The 20,972-nt window shown below is 40.4% G+C and overlaps 1 protein-coding gene across 1 annotated transcript in view; it reads left to right on the top strand.

Annotated features, from left to right (window-relative positions):
- Positions 1 to 10,756: 10,756 nt before the first annotated feature.
- elk4 (ETS transcription factor ELK4) overlaps positions 10,757 to 20,972 on the top strand; it is a 40,824-nt gene continuing 30,608 nt past the window's right edge. Inside the window, exon 1 of the mRNA XM_049571308.1 lies at positions 10,757 to 10,961. The gene's annotated coding sequence lies outside the window, so the exon portion shown is untranslated. The remainder of the gene's footprint in view (positions 10,962 to 20,972) is intronic.

Here is a 20,972-nt window from a genome sequence, read left to right as displayed (position 1 = left end):
GATTTTTAGTGATGTCTCACACAAATTTAATGTCAAACTATATCCACCTTAGATTCACGTTATCATTGAAATTAAATCCAGCAGCCTTATTTTGTGCTTGGAGTGAGTGATAATTGTTTCATAAAAATGTTGTAAAGTCCAACTCAAATCCTGAATTGAAATTCTTTCTAAATACATATTTAATCCGCACTGCCTCTAACGTCTCATTGTCCACTCTGTGAGCGCAGGAGGGGGAGAGGATGGCGCGACTGCATAGAATATATTTATTTATTTAGCTAAATATTTCCAGTGCATTTATCATGTCTCGAAATATAGCCATTAAGCACAACCGTTACACTCATTTCATCAGCCCTACTTAGACATGTGCTGTTCATGACAAAACCGGCATGAAGAAACGTGTTCGCCTATTACACTTTAATCTTTGAATTGTATTTCAAATTACACGTTGTATTTTGGGACAGGGATACCACTGGTTCATGCTGTAATTCAGGCCGGGAGTCTGATCAGACTAATTGCCATGAACATATAAATACTGCGGTGACCCTCATGCGTAATTGCGCAAGATGGCACTGGCACATACTCATTTTTGCCTCCACCTTTAATAAATGTGATTCTTTATGTCGCACATCAATGTCAAACATCCTCAAATTTAAAAGCAACACATTAACTACATGTTGGTAAAGGAGTAGAAATATTTGGTCTACCTTTAGCTTTTTTTTTTGTTCTGTCACTGTCCGTGCAGTCCCACAGACACAGCTGACAGTATCAGCAGCGTTGATGTGTTGCCACTTTTTTGCTTTATTAGTGATCCCGCTGCTGTGGCCACCGAATAAAATCTTTCTTCAGTCCTCCACCTCCCCTTAAAGGGTCTCTAGCTCAGTCTTCCGTTTTTTGGTTCGTTTCTCACACCTGATGCGGTGACTCACAACGAGAGAACACTCGCAGGCCGGCTTATTTATACGCAGATCGCATTCATGAGGTGATTTGCATGACCATTAACCCATTTAATCCCAAATTTTTCCCAGACACAAAAATATCCAAATCATGTGTCATTAGTATCCCTTTGAAACAATAAATCATAATTTTTAGAAATTTTCATGGAAAAGTGTGTGAAAAAGTGTGTTTTATGATCGGTCACAATTGTGACCGGTGGGATACTGTGTGGTATCAACCACTGGACAGACTAAATATAGGTCTATTTGACCTGTGCAGTGTGTTTGTGTGTGTGTTTCTCTGTGTGTGTGTGTTTGTTTGTGTGTGTGTGTGTGTGTGTGTGTGCGTATGTGCGTGTGTACGCGTGAGTGTATAACATCCTTATATATAAAGGCTAGTTATTATCACTTTTAAAAGTTCCAGCATTGCCTCTAAATGCTCTCTCATTGTAGTGTGAATATTTTACATATAAGCCCTATACTATCGGCTAGCAATATGAATACTGGGAGCACCGTTATGAATATTGAGGTTAAGACAAAAAACAACAACAATCATCAATGTATTTCAACATTGTAACTTTAGTGCAACTTACTTTAGTGCAACATTCATTTGAAAACGTTCATTTTTAGTGCAAAATTCATTTGAACACATTCATTTTTAGTGCAGTATACATTAAGCACACTGAACATGAAGGTAAACATTTAGGATAGAGGTGGCTGCTGAACATGCTTTCAAGTATAGGCCTACACTGACTGACTGAACAACAAAATAAAATAGGTTGTAGAACAAAGAGCAAAGCAATGCCTTGAATGACTAAAAAATAACATCTTTTCCTGGAACATTTAGGACATTTTGATGGGTTTTTTTTTCAGCTTTTTTTCCCTAGACTCCAAAGTACTGTTTGTTTGTAACTGTATGCAACCACTTGTGTGTGTGTGTGTGTGTGTGTGTGTGTGTGTGTGTGGTGTGTGCGTGTGTGTGCCTACCTGTAATTGCGTGTGTGTGTGTCTGTGCGTGCGTGTGTGGAAAGTTAGGTAGAATTAGTTAGCTAGCAAGTCTTCATGTGTGTGTGTGTATGTGTGTGTGTGTGTGTGTGTGTGTGTGTGTGTGGAAAGTTGCAGTAGGTAGGAAGTTAGGTAGCAGCAGAATTAGCTAGCTAGCTAGTCTTCCTTGGGTCCGTGTGTGTGTGTGTGTGTGTGTGTGTTTCTGTGTGTGTTTCTGTGTGTAAAATTAGGTAGGAAGTTAGGTAGCAGCAGAAAGTAAGGTAGAACAGTTAGCCTACGTGTATTAGCATGTAGATACAATGGGTTATCCCACCGGTCACTATTGTTGCCGGTGACATCTTTGTGAGTTCTGTGACCACATTAAACAAAGTTGAGTAATTGCAAATGCATATATCAATACTAGACACCTTAAACATGATGTGTACCAAAAATCTATGTCCTATATTTATGTTAACATACTTTACTAACCTTTTCTGTGTGAGCTTCCTTGCTGCCATCCTCTTCTCTTGGCGCAAACAGGAAGTAAACAGCTCTGGTCATGTGACAATGTACAGTAAACATGCGACACTGCACATATTTCATTGAGACCCTTTATTATTTCAATATCTGCTGGAAATGCATTGATAGATCATTCAGTAATATTTTTATAGCCTTAGAAATGAAACTTTTTTTTACGGTCACTATTGTGACCGGTGGGATTAAATGGGTTAATGGTTGAACTAGGGCGTGTAGAGGGCAGAATATGAGGCGGATCTGGGTGCGCATAACTCCAGGAGGTCTGTGATTCATAAAGAGAACATTGCGTGCAAGTGTGTGTGCGCACGGTTTTATAAATCAGATTATTTTTTGGTGCATGTCAACTTTTAGTATGAATCCTAAGCACTCTTTCATAAATGAGACCCCAGATCAAGTGAGAGTAGAGACACCTAGCCACTTATAATAGCCTGTCTGTGGCAAAAACAACCACTTTTAATGGACGCACAGTGACAGGTTGAAAAAAATGCAGACGTTATCCTTTAACAGTATCTAGGGGTTTATCATGTTGTATAGTTCCTAGGGATGAGCGAGCATGGTGTTTCCTGTATCTGTATCTGTTTAACCAACTAAATTAGCTCTATCTGTATCTGTTCTCAATGTTGGCGGATTTTTGACCGGAAGTGGGCGGAGTTTAAATTGAAAGTGGGTCAGACTTATTCACAAATTGTTTTTTTAAGCCTATTGATATGGTTTGATCAGAAGTTGCTATATTTATTATCTATTAGAAAAGTATTCATATAGAACAATCTCAGGCAGGCATGTGTACAGATAGACCCAGAGTGGTGCTCAAGCACAGCTGACTAGATAAATGCCCTTTTTGCATGACAAGTTTTGTTTGTCTGTTTTTTCTTTTTAATTTTTTTTTTTTTTTTTTTGAAATTTGGACCATGGCATCAATTCTCAGTTTAAAGGGAGTTGTAGGCCCAGCAACTGCATTTGAGTTGAGTCCCCGCTCCTCCCTCTTCAGCTTCCCCTGGGGCAGCTGCATGCAAATTGTGCAGAGCAGCATCACGTCTCCTTGACCTGTCCTCATGGACATCCAGGCAGCAATAGTGTTTGCCCTAAACCTTGGCATTCTTTGTCTCTGTTGTGAATTTAAACCACTATTAAAACATCTCAATACAAGCAGCCTCTGGGAATCTTAAAGAATACTTAAAGGGATAGTGCACCCAAAAATGAAAATTCAGCCATTATCTACTCACCCATATGCCAATGGAGGCCCTGGTGAAGTTCTCATATCCCTTGCGGAGATCGGCGGGCAGAGCGGATAGCACACCTAATGGCAGACGGCGCCCCAGACTAACGTCCAAGAACACAAAACTGAATCCACAAAGTATCCCTATACTGCTCATCCATAGTGATCCAAGTGTGCTGCAGCCGCGACATAAAAAGTTGTTTTGAAAAACGTCATATAAACTCTGTTTTTAGCCTCATTGTAGCCTGTAGCTCTGACTGCTTCTGTGTGCCCCCCCCAAAAAAAAACCAAGATGGTGACAACCAAAATGCTAAACTCAAGGCTTCAGAACCAACTGTGTGTACTACTGTACTATGTAGTATGCCAGAAAAGATTTAATATGTCCCAGTACATAGTATGTGAAATACAGTATGCCAAAAGTACCATGATGTCCTGCATCACATTTTGCAGTATGCAAGCCAGCATGCTTTTCTGGCTGTTGTGACCCACAATCCTCTGTACAGTGAAAGATTCATCACCTCAACTGAGCCGCAAACAGATGACTGCTTGTTGACAGCTGACTGACAGCTCTCAGAGGCTGCAATGATGCCTGACAACGAATTCAAGTACATGATTACCAGTCTAATAGGAATAATACAGGAATATTATATTTAATATATTTTATCACAGGCGGCACGGTGGTGTGGTGGTTAGCACTCTCGCCTCACAGCAAGAGGGTTGCCGGTTCGATCCCGGGCGTGGGAGCCCTTCTGTGTGGAGTTTGCATGTTCTCCCCGTGTCAGCGTGGGTTCTCTCCGAGCACTCCGGCTTCCTCCCACAGTCCAAAGACATGCAGACTGGGGACTAGGTTAATTGATAACTCTAAATTGTCCATAGGTGTGAATGTGAGTGTGAATTGTTGTCTGTCTCTATGTGTCAGCCCTGCAATAGTCTGGCGACCTGTCCAGGGTGTACCCTGCCTCTCGCCCGATGTAGCTGGGATAGGCTCCAGCCCCCCCCTGCGACCCTCAAGAGGATGAAGCGGTTAGAAAATGAATGAATGAATGAATATTTTATCACAGCAACAATAGGCGTATGTGTTTGCCAATTCATGTTTCTTGCTCTGTATGTTGTTTTATGCTTTGTACAGTGACCTTGTGTGTTTTGAAAGGCACCTTTTCAAATAAAATGTATTTGCTAAAAACACCAAGCCTGGGTGGAACAGGTATGTAGCTGGCCCCCATGCAGAGGCTAAGGCGGCCCGTAAGGCCTGGGTTATTGCTGGTAGACCTAGACAGGGGCCTGTTCTAGAGCATAAAAAGCTAACCAATACTAGATACAAATATGCAGTGCGCTTTGTTGGCAAGCATGAGCAAGCCTTGAGAGCTGACTCTATGGCTGGAAAACTGCTTGACAGCAATGTCACTGGCTTCTGGAAAGAAGTTAAAAATATAAATAGGGTTAAAGCAGCATTGCCATGTAACATTGAGGGTGTATCTGGTGGAGAAAATATAACTGAACTATGGAGGCAGCACTATGCTGCTCTGTTCAACTGTGTCAGAAGTGAGCCCTACTGTACAGGTAACATAGAGGAGGAAGTGGTACACATCAGCCCCTATGAGATTTCCCAAGCCATAAGGCAACTAGCTGATAACAAAGCATGTGGCATGGATGATATTACTGCAGAGCACCTGAAGCTAGCCAGCCCTAGGGTTGCTGTGTTGCTCTCCATCTGTCTTACAGGGTTGGTAACGCATGGCATCCTGCCAGATGCTATGCTGACAGTTATTCTAGTATCTGTCATTAAAGACAAGGCTGGTAAGGTAGGGAGTATGGACAATTATCGACCCATCGCCCTAGCCAGCATACTGTCTAAGGTGCTAGAAAGTGTAATAATAGACAGAGTTGGGGATCTTATTTGCACCACAGACAACCAATTCGGTTTTAAGAGCAAGCACAGTACTGATTTGTGTATTTATGCATTAAAAGAGGCAGTAGAAAAGTAGAGGGCAGGGCTCAACAATGTTGGTAGGCTTAATTGATGCCTCTAAGGCATTTGACAGAGTCAACCATCACAAGCTCTTCACCAAGCTGAAGCATAGGGGTGTTCCGGGTAGCATCATACGTATCCTGGCATATTGGTATGACAGGCAGACTATGCAGGTAAAATGGGCGAGTATCTTATCCTCTCCCTTCAGAGTTGGCAATGGGGTACGGCAGGGTGAGCTTCTATCCCCAGGCCTATTCAGCCTGTACATGGATGACCTGTCAAGGCAGTTGAGATTGTAGAACAGGGTGCATAATGGGTAACACCTTAATCAACCACTTTATGTACGCTGATGATATGGCCATTATATCTCCCAGTGGTGCAGGGTTCCAACAGCTTCTCAACATATGCTCAGAATATGGAGTCAAGTTTGACATCAAGTATAATACCAAAAAGAGTATGATAATGATATGTAGGACCAAGGAGGATCAACATCTTAATTTCCCAAGTTTCTATTTGTCTGGTCAAACCCTGTCTGTGTGTACCAATGCAAAATATCTAGGCCACATCATCAATGATAAGATGGAGGATGTTGCTGACATGCTTAGACAGAGAAGAATGCTATATGTCCAAGCCAATATGTTAGTGAGAAAATTTCACTACTGCTCTGGTGAAGTGAAGGTGAACTTGTTTAGAGCTTACTGCACCCCTATGTACACAGCCCCCCTCTGGGTGAGGTATAAGAAAGAGACCTTGTGTAAACTCCAGGTTGCATATAATGACTGTCTCAGAATCCTGCTCAAGCAGCCCAGGGGTAGTAGTGCCAGCAAGCATTTTTGTGATTTAGGGATAAACACCTTCCAGGCCACCCTGAGAAGACTGATGTTTAAGTTTATATATAGACTGCAGGGGTCCCAGAATAATCTTATTATACAGTTGACAATCCAAGGTGTAGTTCTGTTAGATACCAATCCTGTATGTGGAAACACTGGTATTTGTGCCTTTTATAAAATGTGTATAAGCACTTTTTAAATTGCATTTTTTGCTGCTCTTATTTATTAGGTGCCTTTTACTGAATATGCACAAGTACTTTTTTTAATATTATGTGATATAACGCCTTTTTACTGTATTTTTGTTATATGTACTGTAGGTGATTGTATGTCTATTTGGACGTTGGAGTCTGCAATAAAGTTTGATTATTAATATGATTGTTTAAACAAACAATAGAGTCATAAAGATTACCACCAATAACAGGACATAACAATGAAAATAACAATGACAGAGAATTGCGGATGTAATTTTACTGTGGTGAATAAATGATGTTAGAATCTACCTTGCGTACAGTTATAACTTCAAAGTTATAACTACATACACTGCAAAGTAACAACACCTGCAGAGCTCTCCAGGTTGACCTGTGTCTCTGTCAAGCTTAGTGAATGACATTTTGTCTTATCTCCAAAGTAACAGATATATGGGCAAGAGGGTCAAAGTTCAGGGCTTTAATAAAAGGTCTTGTCTTGTGTTTTTTCCTCTGACAATATTAACATATAGTCAGACACAGTTTATTTAGCCTATGTAGTTGAAGGGACAGGTCTGCTCTGCAGCAGCAAACTGATACGATGCTGATTTACATGAGAATTCATGTAAAATGAACCATGAACGTAACAGATCGCTTATAAAGCATTTTAATTAATTAATTTATCATAATTTAAAAAAATGGAGACTGAGAACAAACTGATATATGAGTCTGACAACATTTTTAATAAATCAACATAATGGGCAGGATGTAAGTGTTCTTTGACTTCCTGGACTTCGGGACTGAAGGCTGCTGGAAACTGTCAGGAAACTGTCCGACTTCACCTCAGCTTTTTGTGACCGTCCCCTGCTGCAGCTGCCTGATCTTGTCTACTTTCCAGGCGAGGCGCAGTTCATCTCAAATGAGGTTATTATGAGACGATAGTATGTCCTGATTGTGTGTTCCAGTACCTATACTACAATACTATATAAATTAGTAAGCCAGAAAGAGATTTAGTATGTCCCAATACATAGTATGTCAAATGCAGCATGCCAAAAATACCAGAATGTTCTACTACATCCGGTCCAATTTTGCAGCGTGCAAGCCAGCATGCTTTTTTGGCACAATCCTCTGTGCAGTTGAAGATACATCACATCAGCTGGGCCACAAACAGATGACAGCTAGACAGCTTGTTGATAGTTGATTGACAGCTCATTCACAGCTGTTAGAAGCCACAATGATGGATGACAGAGCATTTAAGTGACTGATGACCAGTCGAAGAGTGGTGATAATAAGGATATTAATTAAGTGAACAAAATAATCATGGATTACCCACAACAAAAGACCGTAACGAAAAAACGACGACAGAGATATGCAAATGTTATTTCACTGTGGTTAATATACAGTACAGGCAAAAAGTTTGGACACACCTTCTCATTCAATGCGTTTTCTTTATTTTCATGACTATTTACATTGTAGATTCTCACTGAAGGCATCAAAACTATGAATGAACACATGTGGAGTTATGTACTTAACAAAAAAAGGTGAAATAACTGAAAACATGTTTTATATTCTAGTTTCTTCAAAATAGCCACCCTTTGCTCTGATTACTGCTTTGCACACTCTTGGCATTCTCTCCATGAGCTTCAAGAGGTAGTCACCTGAAATGGTTTCCACTTCACAGGTGTGCCTTATCAGGGTTAATTAGTGGAATTTCCTGCTTTATCAATGGGGTTGGGACCATCAGTTGTGTTGTGCAGAAGTCAGGTTAATACACAGCCAACAGCCCTATTGGACAACTGTTAAAATTCATATTAAGGCAAGAACCAATCAGCTAACTAAAGAAAAACGAGTGGCCATCATTACTTTAAGAAATGAAAGTCAGTCAGTCCGGAAAATTGCAAAAACTTTAAATGTGTCCCCAAGTGGAGTCGCAAAAACCATCAAGCGCTACAATGAAACTGGCACACATGAGGACCGACCCAGGAAAGGAAGACCAAGAGTCACCTCTGCTTCTGAGGATAAGTTCATCCGAGTCACCAGCCTCAGAAATCGCAAGTTAACAGCAGCTCAGATCAGAGACCAGATGAATGCCACACAGAGTTCTAGCAGCAGACCCATCTCTAGAACAACTGTTAAGAGGAGACAGCACGAATCAGGCCTTCATGGTCAAATAGCTGCTAGGAAACCACTGCTAAGGAGAGGCAACAAGCAGAAGAGATTTGTTTGGGCCAAGAAACACAAGGAATGGACATTAGACCAGTGGAAATCTGTGCTTTGGTCTGATGAGTCCAAATTTGAGATCTTTGGTTCCAACCGCCGTGTCTTTGTGAGACGCAGAAAAGGTGAACGCATGGATTCCACATGCCTGGTTCCCACTGTGAAGCATGGAGGGGGAGGTGTGATGGTGTGGGGGTGTTTTGCTGGTGACACTGTTGGGGATTTATTCAAAATTGAAGGCACACTGAACCAGCATGGCTACCACAGCATCCTGCAGCGACATGCCATCCCATCCGGTTTGCGTTTAGTTGGACGATCATTTATTTTTCAACAGGACAATGACCCCAAACACACCTCCAGGCTGTGTAAAGGCTATCTGACCAAGAAGGAGAGTGATGGAGTGCTGCGGCAGATGACCTGGCCTCCACAGTCACCGGACCTGAACCCAATGGAGATGGTTTGGGGTGAGCTGGACCGCAGAGTGAAGGCAAAGGGGCCAACAAGTGCTAAACACCTCTGGGAACTCCTTCAAGACTGTTGGAAAACCATTTCAGGTGACTACCTCTTGAAGCTCATGGAGAGAATGCCAAGAGTGTGCAAAGCAGTAATCAGAGCAAAGGGTGGCTATTTTGAAGAAACTAGAATATAAAACATGTTTTCAGTTATTTCACCTTTTTTGTTAAGTACATAACTCCACATGTGTTCATTCATAGTTTTGATGCCTTCAGTGAGAATCTACAATGTAAATAGTCATGAAAATAAAGAAAACGCATTGAATGAGAAGGTGTGTCCAAACTTTTGGCCTGTACTGTAATATGTTAAAATCTACAATACATGCAGTTATAATTTCAAAGTAAAAATTACATACATTGCAAAGTAACAACAGCAGAGCCCTCTGGGTTGACCTCTGTCTCTGGCGAGCTCGGTAAACAGCATATCGTTTAATCTCCAAGTTAATGTAAGTATTTTTTAAGGACAGCCATGGTAAAACAAAAGTAAAAAGAAAAAGTATGAATGCACCCACAAACCAGTGGGTGACACAGACATGGTCTATGCTTTACTTCATAACATCATAAGTTTGAGACTTACTTCTCTGGTTTCTGGCTTTCAGAGAGTGTAGTTCATGTTCACAGATATTGATTGAACTTCCATTGGCTAACAAAGTATTAAAATATTTAATTTAAGTGGTGTCCCCCTTTAAAGTTTAAAATAGCATTGCTAAAAAATCTTTGTGTTTATTTCTTATAAAAATATAGTCTTCTGAAGATTACTGAAACAAAGGTTTTTAGCAACACGTTGTAAACTACAATCCTACTCTAGATAAACAAAAAGGAGGTTGTGTAAGTAAAAGACATCACACACTGACAGTTTCACTGGTAGTATATGTCTAACTTCATCGTAAAGTTATTAAATAATTAACATCACGACCACAGAAACGAGAGGAAGTGATCTCAGCGTGAGTTTAATGAGACGTTTTTTTGCACTCGGAAGCATCGGAATTTTAGACAGAAATCCACAAACGAGCAAACAGGAAGTACATTTTTCTCTAAGGGGTGCTGGGAGAGCATGCGAGCCCCATCATCAAGTGTGAGCGTAAAAGTAACGTAGATCTGCATGGCAAAATATGTAATATTTTTTGAGAATATTCATTTAAATCTTCTACTTTCTCTGAGTTGAGACTGTTTTAGTTATTATGATACTAATACTACAACGCTAAAGTGCATAAAGAAAGTGCAGTTTTGCATTGCAACTCAAAATAAACTATTTGCAGGATAATATGTACCCTAAAAACAACAGCTACCAACACACAAAATCCCTGTTTTGTCTGTGTGCAAACGCACTTAGAGGCGGCACAGATGTCGGTTATGAGGCGTACGAGGAACACTGAATGCCACATTATTTCCTGTTTAAAGGATATCGTCAGTACAAGCCAAAGGCAGTTTGATGTATTTTATGTTAAGGTATTTCCCTAGCACTCTGCGCGAAACTTGTTTCCTGACCAATGACACAATAGGAAGTTTTCCAGCAATGTTTTGGGAATATTTCGACGTGGCTCAACGACTCGGAAATTCAGCGGGCTATACGAGCGAGGTAATGTTAGCACACAAGCTAATGTGAAGCTAGCTAACAGCTAACTTACAGTGAAGTTACAGCAAACTAACGTCAATGCCTTGAATTGTTTGCTTCAACGATTGTTTACACTCACGCTTAACACGACGGTAGCATCTGAGCTTCACGCTGTGACTTTACATTGTCGATAAATAACTATGAATCTGTGTTGACGGTAACGAAACTAACGTAATTCATCAACAAGTGGTCCTTTATTTTGCTCTGTGTGGGTGCCGGGTTATCTGACAGACGAAACCAGTCACTCCAGTCCGAGCATTGAACAGGCTAACCCATGTTATATGACTGATTGGACCAAGTTGCCGACATCGTCGTGCTCCATAGGTAACGTTTGCTGTCACTGTCAGGCGTTAACGTTACATAACGTTCATTGGTAATCTGTTTTCCCTGGTAGCAGTTTTGACGCTGTCCTATTTTTGCTTGATATCACCGGTTTTAACATGATAGTTTGGGACAGATTGTGTGGGGGGTGTGTCTCCACCCAGCAGGTCCGGATGAGTCAGGGCAGATTTACTCGTCCCCATAAGAAGCTTACACACACACACACACACACACACACACACACACACACACACACAGCGCGCAGTTGTTGACAGATACTAACAAGGAGAGCACATTCAGCCTGTAACATGGAGTAACATGGACAAAATAGCAAACCACATGAGAATCCAGCAACACATACCAGTCATTATTAGAATAGATGTCACATAGCAGCCTATGTCAACTTAGTGACAATAACTATTTGTGTGGCTCTTCTAGAGAAACCTTCAGTAGCTGGGGGGTGCATTGAAGGAATGTTGTACACAAAATCTGCAAGGGAAGATTAAAAATAAATACAAAGCATCAGAAAAAGAGAAATCCTGTGCCTGCAGAAGAAGTGAGCCCTCCATGGCACTTGTAAGAGTCACTGCATAAACAACTTTATTTCCACACTTGCATTGCATGTGAACAATAATCAAGAGGGGGCTGTAAGCAGTGGTGTAAGGTAGTTACCATGAGCACCAGTGCACATTAGTTACTAGTTATAAGGTGAACATACACACCATTGGCAACTGTTTATTAAAAACAAACAAGGAATCAAATTTAGGGAGCTTTGCTACTTTTTCCCCTGTTCATTTTTCTCTTGTCCTTTCTTACTGCCACTTTTATGTTTAAAAGGCATGACTGCTCGCTGAACATGCAGATGTACTCAGCTTGTCAGTCTTGACAGATTTTGCGCCTAAACTAGCTTCTGTATTTTATCATTGCATTGTATTGTATAAGAAAGTCATGACGGAAATGGGTTTTCATTTTTGAGAGCATGTAGCCTATAGCAAATGGCACCATTTTTGATTTAATGTGAGTTCTTCTTTGAACACAGGTGTAGTTCCTAGGTGGCAATCTGAATCATTCACAAGCCCCCACCCCACGGGCCTCAGTGCAGCCGCACAGCCTGCACTATCTATATTTACACCCCTGGCTTTAAGGAAGACTAAAAACTTTAAATAAAAGCATCATCGTGCATGACAGAAGGGCTGATTTCTGCATAACCAAGATGAGTGGAGTTGCTGGGCTCTGCCTTCTCCAGTGTGTACAATAAGTGAACCGTAACATGAGACATGTCATTATGGAGGCAGCCCTTCATAGATGACCATTGCTGAAGCTGGATGGTGCTGTCCATAACAAGTAATATTCAAGCTGCAGTGTGACAGTAAACATCACAGTGCAATTCCAGGGTACAAATGCCTGTGTGCCTCTATTCCAGCATGTTATTTCCATGGCCCAGGTAAGTTCAATCAGTATCCGTAAACATGAGCTACTCTCTCTCAAAGTCAGAAACCACAGTCAAAAGTCTCAAACTTGTGATGTCATAGGGTATTAATTCTGGAGCTGCTCTTTAGACAATGAATGGGAGGCTGATTTTGTGGACTCACTGAATGTTTGTCTTTCTTTATATACCCAAATGAGCTTTATTCTATTATAGTGTTTTCAGTTGTGAAACAAAATGTACCAATTTACTCAGAGCATTCCCCTGGGTGCTCTCAGAGCCTCTTTACACCTGGTATTAACAAGCATTTTGTTGATCCAAACACAAGTGGACAGCTGAGACCCATCACCACTCACAGTAGGGGTGTAAATCAGCAGTTTCATCACAATATGATATTATATTGATTCCTTAGACAACGATAAGAAATTTGCCAATATTACATCGCCTGCCATTCATGGGCCTTTTGGCCATAAAAAAAGACACACATAATAATAAATGCAGTTAAAGTTACTTTAAACTGACTCAACCAACAGCACATGGTATAAATGAACCTTCGGGGCTTTCTGGCAGAAAACCCTTTCTGCAAGAAAGCTTTTCATGTTAACCCAAACCATCATCTTTTTCAGAAAGCTTCAGTTCTATCTGGCTTAAAGCCCTGAAGGCAAACTTCAACAACAGCCATAAAACATGGATTAACAACACCATTTCAAATCATCAAATTTACCTCAGTAATAACTGTCAAGTTTCAGAAACATAACAGTTGTTTTTCCATTATTATCTTAAAGGGATAGTGTACCCAGAAATGAAAATTCAGCCATTATCTATACACCCTCATGCCGAGGGAGGCTCTGGTGAAGTTTTAGAGTTCTCACATCCCTTGCGGAGATCCCAGAGGGGAATGGGTAGCAGCACAACTCCACCTAATGCAGGCTGATGGCGCTCCAGTTTAAAATGTCCAAAAACACATAATTGAAACCACAAAATATCTCCATACTGCTCGTCTGTAGTGATCCAAGTGTCCTGAAGCCCTGACATAAAAAGTCCTGTAGCTCTAACTGCCTCTCTGTACACTGCGTTCACGTGTGTGCGCTTGCGCGAGACCATGAGACATGGGCACCACCTTCATGTGTGTTCACGTGCTTTTGCTGGTCTCGCGCGCAAGCATGAGCGCAGTGCACAGAGAGGCAGTTAGAGCTACAGACTACAATGAGGCTAAAAACAGAGTTCAAATTCTGTTTTTCCAAACAACTTTTTATGTCGGGGCTTCAGGACACTTGGATCACTATGGACGAGCAGCATGGAGATATTTTGTGGTTTCAACTATGTGTTCTTGGATGTTTCAATCTGGGGCGCCATCAGCCTGCATTAGGTGGAGTTTTGCTGCTACCCACTCCCCCCTTGGATCTCAGCAAGTGTTGTGAGGACTCTAAAACTTCACCAGAGCCTCCCTCAGCATATGGGTGAGTAGATAATGGCTGAATTTTCATTTTTGGGTGCACTATCCCTTTAAGCATGTTTACAATGCATAAATTAGCCTAGCATCTAGCAGACTTTTTTTTTTTTCTATCATAGCTTAAAGCAGCAGTGCTGAACTTTCCGTTTTCATTGATTATAGTGCCCCTTTTGGTCGAAGCGGTATGACACCCACAGCCTGGTGTCGTAAAATTCCAACTGCAGCCTTCGGCTTCATTTGTAAAATCTCGCAACCGGCAATTACAGCATGCATTTGTTTTGGAGAGTGAGAGGAAAATCATAAATGTTCTGGTGTAGCTCTGAATTTCTTATAAACTGAGGACAACTGCCTGCTGTATATTTGTGTTCATGGTCACAGTCACAGATCATTTTGTGGCGTTTGTTGTAACGTTACTAGACAAAAGCGGTTCACATCAACTAACATTACATTTAGCTTGCTTATAACTTCCATGTCGTCATATATTGAAGTGAAACAACATCTGACAAGTTGCGGTATATTCTCTAAATAAAAACAAAAATTACATACCTGTCGATTAGGAAAAGGGCCAACTCAGGATCACTTTTAAAACCTTTCAAATCTCTCAGCTCTCTCCACTTGCTGAATGCCTGACCGAGGTTTACATGTGTTTGGGCTGGAGCCCTATCACTGTCCTGTTTAGCCTTCTTCTGTTCTTCTGTTCTTTTTCTTTTAGATGGTGCTCCTTCTTTATCCGCCACGGCATCAAAAGTACAACCAAGTCCTTATAGACACATCTGGTAAAACTGTTATGTGTTCGGCAATGCCTGTTGCGTACCGCTTACTTGAAGAACACTCTCTACAAACACGGCTCTTCTTCTTCTCTCAGTTTATTGGCGGATCACAAACAACTTCCAGGTGCATACCACCACCTACTGTACAAGAGTGTGCAATGTGGCCAAAATCATTCACTACTCCCTACTACGTGTCATTTAGCCTGTTTCATAAATCCTACTCGTAAACACGGCTCCTCCTTCTTCTGTGGTTTAATGGCTGCGGGCCGCTGTGGGCATGCAGACTTACTTCCGCCTCCAGTATCTCCCAACAGAACAGTACAGTTGAATTTCGGCCTGCATGCACATTTTTTTTGGCCAAACATTGTTGAAACAGAGCAGCTAATGATACTGTAGTGAGAAGGTAGTGGAGTTAGATGCCCATCTAGGCAGGTATGTCTGTTTTAATTGGCATTGTTTATGTATGGCATATGCTCTGTCTGTTGACCCACGTTTTCTCCATAATCGAGAATATTTCCACAGGGCTGATATATTCCTGAGTACTGTTTGAGAGTGATGCAGACTTTCAAAATAAAAGTATAGCCTAAAGATGATGATATGAATTTATGTTTTCACTTTGCATTGATAATATTGGATTCTGGATCATTGAATCTATATATCGATCCAGATCAATGGGTCGTTACACCCCTAGCTCACACATCATGTTTCTTCAGCTGACCACCCATGTTCTGATATTATTATTCCCTACATCACTTATGTTAGAAGGTCAAAGGGCTCTGCGCACATTTATTATGTCCACACTCTCGCTAGCATGCGCTAGCATGCTCACTAGTGATGTTAGCGGTTGTGTCGGTATAGCTGCAGATATCACTGTTAGCAGAATTCAGCAAGTCTCCTTCCATAGGGGAAAACAATGGACAGTCATGCAACACCTTGTCCAACTCATCATAAAATAAGTAAATTATAGAGTGTTAGTGCACTGTCACCAAAACAACCATCATGTCCTGCATCAATGATGTTGTCCTTGTCAGGGACTAGGGTTTGGTGTCGTTTAGGTTTTTTGCAATACCAGTGTTAAAATGATACTTTTTAAATAGTTCCAGTGCCAAAACAGTAACCAGGTCAATATTTAAAAAAAAAAGAAGCACAAAAACATAGGGATGAGCCATATTATTTTTTTCAAGCCAATACTGATACTGATACGGATAACTTTCTGCTTCTCAAGACCAATACGGATAACCAATAACCGGTGACATATTTATATTTATTCATTTTTAAATTTAGATTCACCTGTAGTTTGTGCACACCTGGCGGTAAGAAAGACTGGTAAACAAAGGTGGATTTAACAAACTGTAGCTTTGTCCTAACTAAACATCATGACATCACTACTATTAACAATACCAAAACCAAGAACAGTTCTGTTTCTAGAAATGCACATATTTATTTTTTCAAATAAACAAAACTCTCTCTCTTTCAAATGGCTTATCAAATGTAAACATTAGCCATAGTAAAGTGCAGAATACAAAAAAAACAATACAATATTCCTGAATCTCAGATGGCTTGTGTATAAGAATGAGTACAGGTAGACCTATGACGGAACATGCAGGTGCGTGAAATTGTACAACATAGGGCAGCATTGTTCACCTTTTAAGATGTTCTTTATCTTTCCTAAATTAACTCTACATCTCTCTGTATCTTGCTCTCAGGCTAGGGAGGACTCCATGCCACTGTACTGGATGCACATGGGTGATACAGAATTCAAAAATAAACTCTTTGTGTCAGAATTCAAAATAAATAATGCACTAACAAGTTATGCAAACTGAAAAGGTGCATTGTATTCCTAACCAATACAAAAATATATATAAATGCACAACTGACACTTAGATTACTTCAGACATGTCTAGCTAAACACAAACTGAAAAGTGCATTTTCCTCACTAATACAAATCATAAATAAACTAGAATGCTTAGACATGTCTAGGTAGTGTTGTCACGGTACCAAAATTGGGACCCACAGTACAAAAACGAGGCAGATGTGCCTTTTGTCATTTATAAAAAGATAAATCACTTTTCTATAATACATCATTGATATTTCAATGGAATGAAGTCAATAAGTGATTATCATAGGGGGGGGGGATCAAAATAAAATAAATAAATAAAATGATAAAATGAAAATCAACCAGCCACCCTCCTCCTCTGACAAGTTAAGAACAGTCCCTTAAGTGCGGTGAGGTCTGTGGACCGTGACCTGCCACAAAAAGAGAAATGTGATTTTTTTATATATATATATGTATATATATACAGTACAGGCCAAAAGTTTGGACACACCTTCTCATTCAATGCGTTTTCTTTATTTTCATGACTATTTACATTGTAGATTCTCACTGAAGGCATCAAAACTATGAATGAACATATGTGGAGTTATGTACTTAACAAAAAAAGGTGAAATAACTGAAAACATGTTTTATATTCTAGTTTCTTCAAAATAGCCACCCTTTGCTCTGATTACTGCTTTGCACACTCTTGGCATTCTCTCCATGAGCTTCAAGAGGTAGTCACCTGAAATGGTTTCCACTTCACAGGTGTGCCTTATGTTGGGACCATCAGTTGTGTTGTGCAGAAGTCAGGTTAATACACAGCCGACAGCCCTATTGGACAACTGTTAAAATTCATATTATGGCAAGAACCAATCAGCTAACTAAAGAAAAACCAGTGGCCATCATTACTTTAAGAAATGAAGGTCAGTCAGTCCGGAAAATTGCAAAAACTTTGAATGTGTCCCCAAGTGGAGTCGCAAAAACCATCAAGCGCTACAACGAAACTGGCACACATGAGGACCGACCCAGGAAAGGAAGACCAAGAGTCACCTCTGCTTCTGAGGATAAGTTCATCCGAGTCAGCAGCCTCAGAAATCGCAAGTTAACAGCAGCTCAGATCAGAGACCAGATGAATGCCACACAGAGTTCTAGCAGCAGACCCATCTCTAGAACAACTGTTAAGAGGAGACTGCGCGAATCAGGCCTTCATGGTCAAATAGCTGCTAGGAAACCACTGCTAAGGAGAGGCAACAAGCAGAAGAGATTTGTTTGGGCCAAGAAACACAAGGAATGGACATTAGACCAGTGGAAATCTGTGCTTTGGTCTGATGAGTCAAAATTTGAGATATTTGGTTCCAACCGCCGTGTCTTTGTGAGACGCAGAAAAGGTGAACGCATGGATTCCACATGCCTGGTTCCCACTGTGAAGCATGGAGGAGGAGGTGTGATGGTGTGGGGGTGTTTTGCTGGTGACACTGTTGGGGATTTATTCAAAATTGAAGGCACACTGAACCAGCATGGCTACCACAGCATCCTGCAGCGACATGCCATCCCATCCGGTTTGCGTTTAGTTGGACGATCATTTATTTTTCAACAGGACAATGACCCCAAACACACCTCCAGGCTGTGTAAGGGCTATCTGACCAAGAAGGAGAGTGATGGAGTGCTGCGGCAGATGACCTGGCCTCCACAGTCACCGGACCTGAACCCAGTGGAGATGGTTTGGGGTGAGCTGGACCGCAGAGTGAAGGCAAAGGGGCCAACAAGTGCTAAACACCTCTGGGAACTCCTTCAAGACTGTTGGAAAACCATTTCAGGTGACTACCTCTTGAAGCTCATTGAGAGAATGCCAAGAGTGTGCAAAGCAGTAATCAGAGCAAAGGGTGGCTATTTTGAAGAAACTAGAATATAAAACATGTTTTCAGTTATTTCACCTTTTTTTGTTAAATACATAACTCCACATGTGTTCATTCATAGTTTTGATGCCTTCAGTGAGAATCTACAATGTAAATAGTCATGAAAATAAAGAAAACGCATTGAATGAGAAGGTGTGTCCAAACTTTTGGCCTGTACTGTAATATGTTAAAATCTATAATACATGCAGTTATAATTTCAAAGTAAAAATTACATACATTGCAAAGTAACAACAGCAGAGCCCTCTGGGTTGACCTCTGTCTCTGGCGAGCTCGGTAAACAGCATATCGTTTAATCTCCAAGTTAATGTAAGTATTTTTTAAGGACAGCCATGGTAAAACAAAAGTAAAAAGAAAAAGTATGAATGCACCCACAAACCAGTGGGTGACACAGACATGGTCTATGCTTTACTTCATAACATCATAAGTTGAGACTTACTTCTCTGGTTTCTGGCTTTCAGAGAGTGTAGTTCATGTTCACAGATACTGATTGAACTTCCATTGGCTAACAAAGTATTAAAATATTTAATTTAAGTGGTGTCCCCCTTTAAAGTTTAAAATAGCATTGCTAAAAAATCTTTGTGTTTATTTCTTATAAAAATATAGTCTTCTGAAGATTACTGAAACAAAGGTTTTTAGCAACACGTTGTAAACTACAATCCTACTCTAGATAAATAAAAAGGAGGTGTAAGTAAAAGACATCACACACTGACAGTTTCACTGGTAGTATGTCTAACTTCATCGTAAATTATTAAATAATTAACATCACGACCACAGAAACGAGAGGAAGTGATCTCAGCGTGAGTTTAATGAGACGTTTTTTTGCACTCGGAAGCATCGGAATTTTAGACAGAAATCCAACATCCAACAACAATCCAACAAAGGGTGGCTATTTTGAAGAAACTAGAATATAAAACATGTTTTCAGTTATTTCACCTTTTTTTTGTTAAGTACATAACTCCACATGTGTTCATTCATAGTTTTGATGCCTTCAGTGAGAATCTACAATGTAAATAGTCATGAAAATAAAGAAAATGCATTGAATGAGAAGGTGTGTCCAAACTTTTGGCCTGTACTGTATATATATATATATATATATATATATATATATATATATATATATATATATATATATATATATATATATATGTACACAGTGCCCTCCAAAAGTATTGGAACAGTGAGGCCAATTCCTTTATTTTTGTTGTAGACTGAAAATATTTGGGTTTGACATCAAAAGATGAATATGAGACAAGAGATCAACATTTCAGCTTTTATTTCCAGGTATTTACATCTGGATCTGATACACAACTTAGAAGATAGCACCTTTTGTTTGAACCCACCCATTTTTCATGAGAGCAAAAGTATTGGAACATGTCACTGACAGGTGTGTTTTGTTGCCCAGGTGTCTCCCAGTTACATTGATTATTCAAACAAAAAATAGCACTGAATGTCTGAGCTCAGTTTCAGATTGGGTACGATAGATTTTGCCTGTGCAGACTGCATTTAGAGGTGGAACCAACATGAAAACCAGAGAGCTGTCTATGGGTGAAAAAGAAGCAATTGTGAATCTGAGAGAAGATGGACAATCAATCAGAGCCATTGCACAAACATTGGCCATAGCCAGTACAACCATTTGGAATGTCCTGAAGAAGAAAGAAACCACTGGTGTACTAAGCAACAGACGTCGAACAGGAAGACCAAGGAAAACATCAGCAGTTGATGACAGAAACATTGTGAGAGCTGTAAAGAAAGACCCTAAAACAACTGTTAGTGACATCAGCAACAACCTCCAGAGGGCAGGAGTGAAGGTATCACAATCAACTGTTCGCAGAACACTTCATGAACAAAAGTACAGAGGCTACACCAGAAGATGCAAACCACTCATTAGCAAGAAGAATAGGAAGGCCAGGCTGGAATTTGCCAAAAGGTACAGAGATGAGCCTCAAAAATTCTGGGGAAAAAGTTTTATGGAATGATGAGACAAAGATTAACTTTTTCCAAAGTGACGGAAAGGTGAAAGCTTGGAGAAAGAAAGGATCTGCTCATGATCCCAAACATACAAGCTCATCTGTGAAACACGATAGAGGTAATGTCATGGCTTGGGCTTGCATGGCTTCTTCTGGGACGGGCTCTTTCATCTTCATTGATGATGTAACACATGATGGCAGCAGCAAAATGAACTCAGAAGTCTACAGAAACATTTTGTCTGCTAATTTAAAGAAAGATGCAACCAAACTGATTGGGAGATCATTCATCATGCAGCAAGATAACAA

This window comes from Epinephelus fuscoguttatus, linkage group LG1, assembly GCF_011397635.1.
Source record: "Epinephelus fuscoguttatus linkage group LG1, E.fuscoguttatus.final_Chr_v1".
NCBI classification, from domain to species: domain Eukaryota; kingdom Metazoa; phylum Chordata; class Actinopteri; order Perciformes; family Serranidae; genus Epinephelus; species Epinephelus fuscoguttatus.
This window is presented reverse-complemented; position numbering and strand designations above follow the sequence as displayed.